At 46.8% G+C, this 10,113-nt stretch overlaps 1 pseudogene; it reads right to left on the minus strand.

The window, feature by feature from the left end:
• Nucleotides 1-2,309: 2,309 nt before the first annotated feature.
• LOC112259320 lies at nt 2,310-3,089 on the minus strand (annotated as a pseudogene).
• Nucleotides 3,090-10,113: the final 7,024 nt, after the last annotated feature.

Below are 10,113 nucleotides of genomic sequence, written 5' to 3' on the forward strand. Positions count from 1 at the left end.
ACCTTTACTCCACAAACAGAGATGCACATAAAGATCTCCCTCGCCCTCCAATTAGCAAATGTGACCATAATTCTATCCTCCTGATTCTTGCTTACAAGCAAAAACTAAAGCAAGAAGTACCTGTGACTCGCTCAATACAGAACTGGTCAGATTACGCAGATGTAACCTTTGTAGTTGGAAGGAGACCAAGGTGCAGTGTGGTAGGCGCACATTCTTTTATTTAAATGTTCCACCAAGAAAAAACAATAAACAATACACTGACCGAAAAGCTTCGTCATGCAAACTGCATGCATTCAAACAAAGACAAGATCCCACACTGAAGGAGGGAAAAAGGGCTGCCTAAGTATGATCCCCAATCAGAGACAATGAAAGACAGCTGCCTCTGATTGGGAACCACACTCTGCCAAACACAAAGAAGAACATAGAGAACATAGAATGCCCACCCCAAATCACACCTTGACCTAACCAAATAGAGAAATAAAATGGTTCTCTAAGGTCAGGGAGTGACAGCGGAGGCTACGCCACAGGTCTGTTTTGCTAGCACAGACTGAAATATGTTCCGGGATTCATCCAAGGGCAATGATCAGTATACCACCTCAGTCACCGGGTTCATCAATAAGTGCATCAACAACATCAACCCCACAGTGACCGTATGCACATTTCCCATCCAGAAGCCATTGACTACAGGCAACATCTGCAACGAGCTAGGTGCTGCCGCTTTCAAGGAGCGGGACACCGGACGCTTATAAGAAATCTCGCTGTACCCTCAGACGAACCATCAAACAGGCAAAGTATCAATACAGGACTAAGATTGAATCCTACTGCACTGGCTCTGATGCTCGACGGATGTGGCAGGGCTTGAAAAATATTATGGACTACAAAGGGAAACCAAACCGCGAGCTGCCCAGTGACGTGAGCCTACCAGACTATCTAAATGCCTTTTATGCTCGTGTCGAGGCAAGCAACACTGAAGCATGCATGAGAGCACCAGCTGTTCCCAAACTAATGTGTGATCACGCTCCCTGTAGCCGATGTGAGAATGACCTTTTGAATGGGTCAATATTCACAAAACCGCTGGGCCAGACGGATTACCAGGACGTGTTCTCAAAGCATGCCCAGACCTATTGGAAAGTGCCTTCACTGACATTTTCAACCTCTCCCTGACCGAGTCTGTAATACCTACATGTTTAGAACTGTCCACCATTGTCCCTGTACCCAAGAAAGTTAAGGTAACCTACCTAAATGATTACCGTCCCGTAGCACTCACGTCGGTAGCCATGAAATCATTTGAAAGGCTGGTCATGGCTCACATCAACACCCTCATGCCGGAATTCATGAACTCACTCCAATTCGCATACCGCCCCAACAGATCCACAGATGACACAATCTCAATCGCACTCCACACTGCCCTTTCACACCTGGACAAAAGGAACACCTATGTGAGAATGCTATTCATTGACTACAGCTTAGCGTTCAACACCATAGTGGCCTCAAAGCTCATCACTAAGCTAAGGACCCTGGGACTAAACACCTCCCACTGCAACTGGATCCTGGACTTCCTGACAGGCCGCCCCCCAGGTGGTAAGGGTAGGCAACAACACATCTGCCATGCTGATCCCCAACACTGGGGCCCCTCAGGGGTGTTTGCTTAGTCCCCTGCTGTACTCCCTGTTCACCCAAAACTGTGTGGCTAAGCACGACTCCAACACAATCATTAAGTTTGCTGACGACACAACAGTGGTAGATCTGATCACCGACAACAATGAGCCAGCCTATAGGGAAGAGGTCAGAGACCTGGCATTGTTATTTATGTATGGTCACCTTAATTCTACCTACATGTACATATTACCTTGACTAACCGGTGCAGATGCACATTGAGTCTGTACTGGTACCCCTGTATACAGCCTCGCTATTGTTATTTTACTACTGCTGTTTAATTATTTGTTACTTTTATTTTCTATTTTTTTTTAAACTGATCTATTCTTTACTTTACACGTTTTTTTTCCTTCTTTTTTTTCTTAATTTTTTTTAATATACAAAACAAAATGTTATTATAAAAAGAAATCATTCTACACTGAAACTCCACGTTAAAAATGGGTCACAAACGTCTACACATTTTCTTGTATTTCTTAAAAACGGCAGTGGAAACAATATCAATATAGGGCGGAAAAGAACATGCCACCATCCAAAGACAAAACAAGCTTTGAGAATTTGAGAATGCTTTGAGAATGCTTTGTGCTTTGAGAATAAGAGCTGCTAATTTACAAGACAGCCCAATATGACCCCTGTATGCATTATTGCAGCCATTGCACATCACTCTTCATGTTCTGAAAAATCCAAAATGCTATAAATGTTACATTGTAAGGTTCACATTGTTTTGCAAATACTCCAGCTCAAGTTTCCAGGCAGTTTAGTCATCATCCTCATCATCCTCCTCTTCCTCATCATCCTCCTCCTCTTCGTCATCATCATCGTCATCATCATCCATGGGCGCTGCCTTCTTGCCAACAGCTGGCCTGCCAGAGCCACTCTTAGCAGTAGCACCTGCGCCTCCCTTAGCCTTGTAGGCAGGCAACATCCTTCTCATACTTTTCCTTCAGCTTGGCGGCCTTTGCTTCGTGTGGCTGCTTGTCTTTGGGAGTCTGCTTGCCCCACAGCAGACCCAGCTGCTTGGCGATGTCGCCAATGCCCATGCCTGGGTTATCAGCCTTGATTCTTCCACGGTGTTCAGCACAGAACACAAAAAATGCAGAAGGTGGCCTTTTGGGGGCATTGGGGTCCTTCTTTCTCTTTCCTGCTGCCTTAGATCCCTTAGGGGGCACATAACCCTTCATGTCCTTGTCATAACGGACTTTGTCACCCTTGGCCATGTCCTCAAACTTCACCTTCTCTTTTGCCGACATGGTCCTCCACCTCTCTGAGCATTTCTTTGAGAACTCGGAAAAGTTCACTGAAGTTCCTGGGTGTTTTTTCTTGTGTTCTTCCCGGCATGTCGCAACAAAGAACACATAGGAAGAAGTCTTTCCCTTCGGCTTATTAGGATCTTTACCCGTCATGGCTGCTATATTCTATTATCCAGCCACACAAGTACAATCTTAACACATTTTTCTTCTTAACTTCTGAAAGCAACCTCTCCCTCAATGTGAGCAAGACAAAGGATCTGATCGTGGACTATAAGGAAAGGAGGGCCAAACAGGCCCCCATTAACATCGATGGGGCTGTAGTGGAGAGGGTCGAGAGTTTCAAGTTCCTTGGTGTCCACATCACCAACGAACTATCATGGTCCAAACACACCAAGACAGTTGTGAAGAGGATTCTGAAAAGATTTGGCATGAGTCTCCAGATCCTCAAAAGGTTCTACAGATGCACCATCGAGAGCATCCTGACCGGTTGCATCAGCACCTGGTATGGAAACTGCTCGGCATCTGACTGTAAGGCTCTACCGAGGGTAGTGCGTACGGCCCAGTACATCACTGGGGCCAAGCTTCCTGACATCCAGGACCTATATACTAGGCAGAGAAAGGCCCCCCAAAAAGACTCTACTCACCACAAATCATAGATTGTCATAGAGTCATAGAGACTCTCTGCTACTGCATGGCAAGCGGTACTGGAATGCTAAGTCTAGGACCAAAAGGCTCCGTAACAGCTTCTAGCCCCAAGCCATAAGACTGCTGAAAAATAAAATAAATGGCCACACTGACTATTTACATTGACCCCCCTCTGTTTTTACACTGATGCTGCTACTCACTGTTTATTATCTATGTATAGTAACTTTACAAATGACCTTGACTAACCTGTACTCCCACACATTGACTCGTACTGGTACCCCCTGTATATAGCCTCGTTATTGTTGTGTAATTTGATTAGATTAATAAATAAAAAAATTGTTTAAAATTGTACTGGTGGTCTACTCACCTTCATTGTAGTTTTTTCATAAATATTTGTTTAAAATTGTAGTGGTGGTCTACTCACCTTCATTGTAGTGGCCTATTTTAATTGGAAGAAATTTAACAAATCAAATCAAATGTATTTATAAAGCCCTTCTCACATCAGCTGATATCTCAAAGTGCTGTACAGACACCCAGCCTAAAACCCCAATGGCTTTAACAGTATGCAAATCTCTACTGCTTTGAGCTAATAAAGCATGACACCTTTACCAAGGGATCGTCCAATCAGAAGGAGGCATGTCCACAACTCAACACCCAGACCAAAACGCTCAGGGCACTTGGGGAAAGCAATCCCCATCTCTTACATTTGATATTTGTCTGACTGTACTGAGGAGAGCTGGAGTAAAAAACTAGAGCAGATAGAGTATCCTTGTGGCATACCTAATTCTCATGGATCAACAGTATTTCATATGGCTTTACATTACTATAGGTATAAGCAGTGTCACAGGCAGAAATGTATGTGTGGCTGGACATGAGAAAAGAGAGAAAGAGTGAGAGAGAATCTACAGCAGCAGGCAAGTGCAGTGATAAAATTGGAAAAATGGTACTGTCACAATATAAGACCATTTATTTTTTATATTACTAGGCAAGTCAGTTAAGAACAAATTCTTATTTTCAATGACGGCCTAGGAACAGTGGCTTAACTGCCTGTTCAGGGGCAGAACGACAGATTTGTACCTTGTCAGCTCTGGGATTTGAACTTACAACCTTCCTGTTTCTAGTCCAACGCTCTGACCACTAGGCTAATGGATGAAGTGTTCAGTCTGACAGTCCAACCTCATGAAATAATCAACATTATCATATCAGATCGACGCCCCCTACTTAAAGCAGTGATCTACAGTACAGTACAGGCACAACAGGTCGATTCAGGACCATGGTCAGAGCATCGACCAGACACCAACGCGACACTGGAATATGCTTTCCGTATATATACAGTAGGCCTACTTTTATCAGTGAACACTATGTCTATATACTGAACTGGATAGCATGTATGAAATTAATAGCTCACTTTGAATGAACAAATGCTACTGTATTGGAATTCAGGCATGAAAATAATGAAATTATTATACGTAATATCATGCCTGCCTTCCAAGGTTTTCTAGCCTGGCCAGGTGCTTGAAACATGCATCACAAATGTGCTTCCAATCCTCATATACATCTCTAACAAATTAGCCTTCCATAGTAGCCTCGGAAATGTCTACACATTTTATAGAAAACAGCGTTTCTTGTCAAACTTTATTCCAGTCAAAAAACAAAGGTTTTGTAAGTAACCCCGGTTATGTGAGCTATATGGATCACTCCAATATTATGGTATCACTCCACGGCGGAGGGATACATCTGAGGTGAGGATTTACAGATTTACTCCCATGTACACCTGTGTCACGGCTGGGGTCCGCCCCTATATACAAACCCCATGGCAGCAACACATTCTCTACATCATTTTTGAGGCGCCTCTAGCACCGTGGAGGATTGGCTTGATCCATACAGCTCACATAACCATAGTTACATACGTAACCTTCGTTATGTTTCTGTATATAGGATTACTCCAATATATTGGTATACCTGTACCAGATTAGTAGGTGCTAGAGGGACCTGGCCAGCCAGCGGCAAAGTCCCAGCGCGGGACCGAGATGCAGGGATGTGGAAGGGGGGTCCCGGCACAGCCCCCGGAAGGGGAGGCGACGCCCAGGACCGCTGAACCAACCGCAGAGGGAGTTACCACATTTAACCAATAGTACCTAGCAAGGGTACAAGAGGAAGCCCAGCTTACCTCAGCACAGATATCAGCGAGGGGCACTCCTCTCAGTAGATCCCAGGACGCAGCCACACCTTGTGTTGAATGTGCCACCACAGATCCCAGGACTGACCTGCAAGCCAGAAGGTATACCGTCGTAATCGTTTCCACGATCCAGTGAGACAAAGAGCTGGTCTGTTGTTTTCACTGACCGTGTCCTCTCCACATAGGCAGCCAGTGCCCTCACAGCCAGGGCCCAGTGCCCTCACAGCCAGTGCCCTCACAGGGCCCACCTTCATAGAGATGTGTTTCAGGAAGGCAGATTCCAACTGTTTGAAAGACGGCTTTGCCAAAGCTGCCAAGACCACATCCATATCCCAGCTCGCCATTGAGCGGGTCCTAGCTGGACTCAGGCGATGAACGCCCTTCATAAACATGGAGACCAAGGGATGGCGCCCCACTGGCCTGTTCATCCACCCTGCATGGCAGGCAGATAAAGCGGCCAAATACCCTCTCAGTGTAGAGGCTGCCAAGCCCTCATCCAAGCAAGACTGCAGGTATTGGAGGACATACTGCACCCCGCATGACTCGGGAACAACCTCAATACCAGTGCACCAAAAGAAGAACAACCGCCAGCGCAACTGGTATGCCGTGGTTGTAACCAGCGCCCTTGCACTCTGCATGATGTTCTTTACACCCTCCTGTAGTCCTAACCTGAACCATTGGTGCCGTTCAGTGGCCAAGCCCACAGACTGAGGCGGTGCAGCCTCAGATGCCACAGAGTTCCCCTGACCTGAGACAGCAGGTCCGGTCTCAGGGGAAGTTGCCAAGGTGTCCCAGACAACAGGGACAGGAGAAGGCTGAACCAGGGTTGTCTAGGCCAGTATGGGGCCACCAGAAGCAGACGATTATCTCCCATCCTGGTCCTGTCCAGCACAGCCTGGATCAGGGGAAAAGAGGGGAATGCATTTTTCATTATTTTTTTAATTTTTATTTTATTTTCACCTTTATTTAACCAGGTAGGCTAGTTGAGAACAAGTTCTCATTTACAACTGCGACCTGGCTAAGATAAAGCATAGCAGTGTGAGCAGACAACACAGAGTTACACATGGAATAAACAATTAACAAGTCAATAACACAGTAGAAAACAAAGGGGGAGTCTATATACAATGTGTGCAAAAGGCATGAGGAGGTAGACGAATAGTTACAATTTTGCAGATTAACACTGGAGTGATAAATGATCAGATGGTCATGTACAGGTAGAGATATTGGTGTGCAAAAGAGCAGAAAAGTAAATAAATAAAAACAGTATGGGGATGAGATAGGTGAAAATGGGTGGGCTATTTACCAATAGACTATGTACAGCTGCAGCGATCGGTAAGCTGCTCAGATAGCTGATGTTTGAAGTTGGTGAGGGAGATAAAAGTCTCCAACTTCAGCGATTTTTGCAATTCGTTCCAGTCACAGGCAGCAGAGTACTGGAACGAAAGGCGGCCAAATGAGGTGTTGGCTTTAGGGATGATCAGTGAGATACACCTGCTGGAGCGCGTGCTACGGATGGGTGTTGCCATCGTGACCAGTGAACTGAGATAAGGTGGAGCTTTACCTAGCATGGACTTGTAGATGACCTGGAGCCAGTGGGTCTGGCGACAAATATGTAGCGAGGGCCAGCTGACTAGAGCATACAAGTCGCAGTGGTGGGTGGTATAAGGTGCTTTAGTGACAAAACGGATGGCACTGTGATATACTGCATCCAGTTTGCTGAGTAGAGTGTTGGAAGCCATTTTGTAGATGACATCGCCGAAGTCGAGGATTGGTAGGATAGTCAGTTTTACTAGGGTAAGCTTGGCGGCGTGAGTGAAGGAGGCTTTGTTGCGGAATAGAAAGCCAACTCTTGATTTGATTTTTGATTGGAGATGTTTGATATGAGTCTGGAAGGAGAGTTTGCAGTCTAGCCAGACACCTAGGTACTTATAGATGTCCACATATTCAAGGTCGGACCATCCAGGGTGGTGATGCTAGTCGGGCATGCGGGTGCAGGCAGCGATCGGTTGAAAAGCATGCATTTGGTTTTACTAGCGTTTAAGAGCAGTTGGAGGCCACGGAAGGAGTGTTGTATGGCATTGAAGCTTGTTTGGAGGTTAGATAGCACAGTGTCCAATGACGGGCCGAAAGTATATAGAATGGTGTCGTCTGCGTAGAGGTGGATCAGGGAATCGCCCGCAGCAAGAGCAACATCATTGATATACACAGAGAAAAGAGTCGGCCCGAGAATTGAACCCTGTGGCACCCCCATAGAGACTGCCAGAGGACCGGACAGCATGCCCTCCGATTTGACACACTGAACTCTGCAAAGTAATTGGTGAACCAGGCAAGGCAGTCATCCGAAAAACCGAGGCTACTGAGTCTGCCGATGAGAATATGGTGATTGACAGAGTCGAAAGCCTTGGAAAGGTCGATGAAGACGGCTGCACAGTACTGTCTTTTATCGATGGCGGTTATGATATCATTTAGTACCTTGAGTGTGGCTGAGGTGCACCCGTGACCGGCTCGGAAGCCAGATTGCACAGCGGAGAATGTACGGTGGGATTCGAGATGGTCAGTGACCTGTTTGTTGACTTGGCTTTCGAAGACCTTAGATAGGCAGGGCAGGATGGATATAGGTCTGTAACAGTTTGGGTCCAGGGTGTCTCCCCCTTTGAAGAGGGGGATGACTGCGGCAGCTTTCCAATCCTTGGGGATCTCAGACGATATGAAAGAGAGGTTGAACAGGCTGGTAATAGGGGTTGCGACAATGGCGGCGGATAGTTTCAGAAATAGGGGGTCCAGATTGTCAAGCCCAGCTGATTTGTACGGGTCCAGGTTTTGCAGCTCTTTCAGAACATCTGCAATCTGGATTTGGGTAAAGGAGAACTTGGAGAGGCTTGGGCGAGGAGCTGCCGGGGGGGAGGAGCTGTTGGCCGAGGTTGGAGTAGCCAGGCGGAAGGTATGGCCAGCCGTTGAGAAATGCTTATTGAAGTTTTCGATAATCATGGATTTATCGGTGGTGACCGTGTTACCTAGCCTCAGTGCAGTGGGCAGCTGGGAGGAGGTGCTCTTGTTCTCCATGGACTTCAGTGTCCCAGAACTTTTTGGAGTTGGAGCTACAGGATGCAAACTTCTGCCTGAAGAAGCTGGCCTTAGCTTTCCTGACTGACTGCGTGTATTGGTTCCGGACTTCCCTGAACAGTTGCATATCACGGGGACTATTCGATGCTATTGCAGTCCGCCACAGGATGTTTTTGTGCTGGTCGAGGGCAGTCAGGTCTGGGGTGAACCAAGGACTGTATCTGTTCTTAGTTCTGCATTTTTTGAACGGAGCATGCTTATCTAAAATGGTGAGGAAGTTACTTTTAAAGAATGACCAGGCATCTTCAACTGACGGGATGAGGTCAATGTCCTTCCAGGATACCCGGGCCAGGTCGATTAGAAAGGCCTGCTCACAGAAGTGTTTTAGGGAGCGTTTGACCGTGATGAGGGGTGGTCGTTTGACTGCGGCTCCGTAGCGGATACAGGCAATGAGGCAGTGATCGCTGAGATCCTGGTTGAAGACAGCGGAGGTGTATTTGGAGGGCCAGTTGGTCAGGATGACGTCTATGAGGGTGCCCTTGTTTACAGAGTTAGGGTTGTACCTGGTGGGTTCCTTGATGATTTGTGTGAGATTGAGGGCATCTAGCTTAGATTGTAGGACTGGCGGGGTGTTAAGCATATCCCAGTTTAGGTCACCTAACAGAACAAACTCTGAGGCTAGATGGGGGCGATCAATTCACAAATGGTGTCCAGGGCACAGCTGGGAGCTGAGGGGGTCGGTAGCAGGCGGCAACAGTGAGAGACTTATTTCTGGAGAGAGTAATTTTCAAAATTAGTAGTTCGAACTGTTTGGGTATGGACCTGGAAAGTATGACATTACTTTGCAGGCTATCTCTGCAGTAGACTGCAACTCCTCCCCCTTTGGCAGATCTATCTTGACGGAAGATGTTATAGTTGGGTATGGAAATCTCTGAATTTTTGGTGGCCTTCCTGAGCCAGGATTCAGACACAGCAAGGACATCAGGGTTAGCAGAGTGTGCTAGAGCAGTGAGTAAAACAAACTTAGGGAGGAGGCTTCTGATGTTGACATGCATGAAACCAAGGCTTTTACGATCACAGAAGTCAACAAATGAGGGTGCCTGGGGACATGCAGGGCCTGGGTTTACCTCCACATCACCCGCGGAACAGAGAAGGAGTAGTATGAGGGTGCGGCTAAAGGCTATCAAAACTGGTCGCCTAGAGCGTTGGGGACAGAGAATAAGAGGAGCAGGTTTCTGGGCATGGTAGAATATATTCAGGGCATAATGCGCAGACAGGGGTATGGTGGGGTGCGGGTACAGCGGAGGTAAGCCCAGGCACTGG

This window comes from Oncorhynchus tshawytscha, linkage group LG09 (assembly GCF_018296145.1).
Source record: "Oncorhynchus tshawytscha isolate Ot180627B linkage group LG09, Otsh_v2.0, whole genome shotgun sequence".
Taxonomy (NCBI): Eukaryota; Metazoa; Chordata; class Actinopteri; order Salmoniformes; family Salmonidae; genus Oncorhynchus; species Oncorhynchus tshawytscha.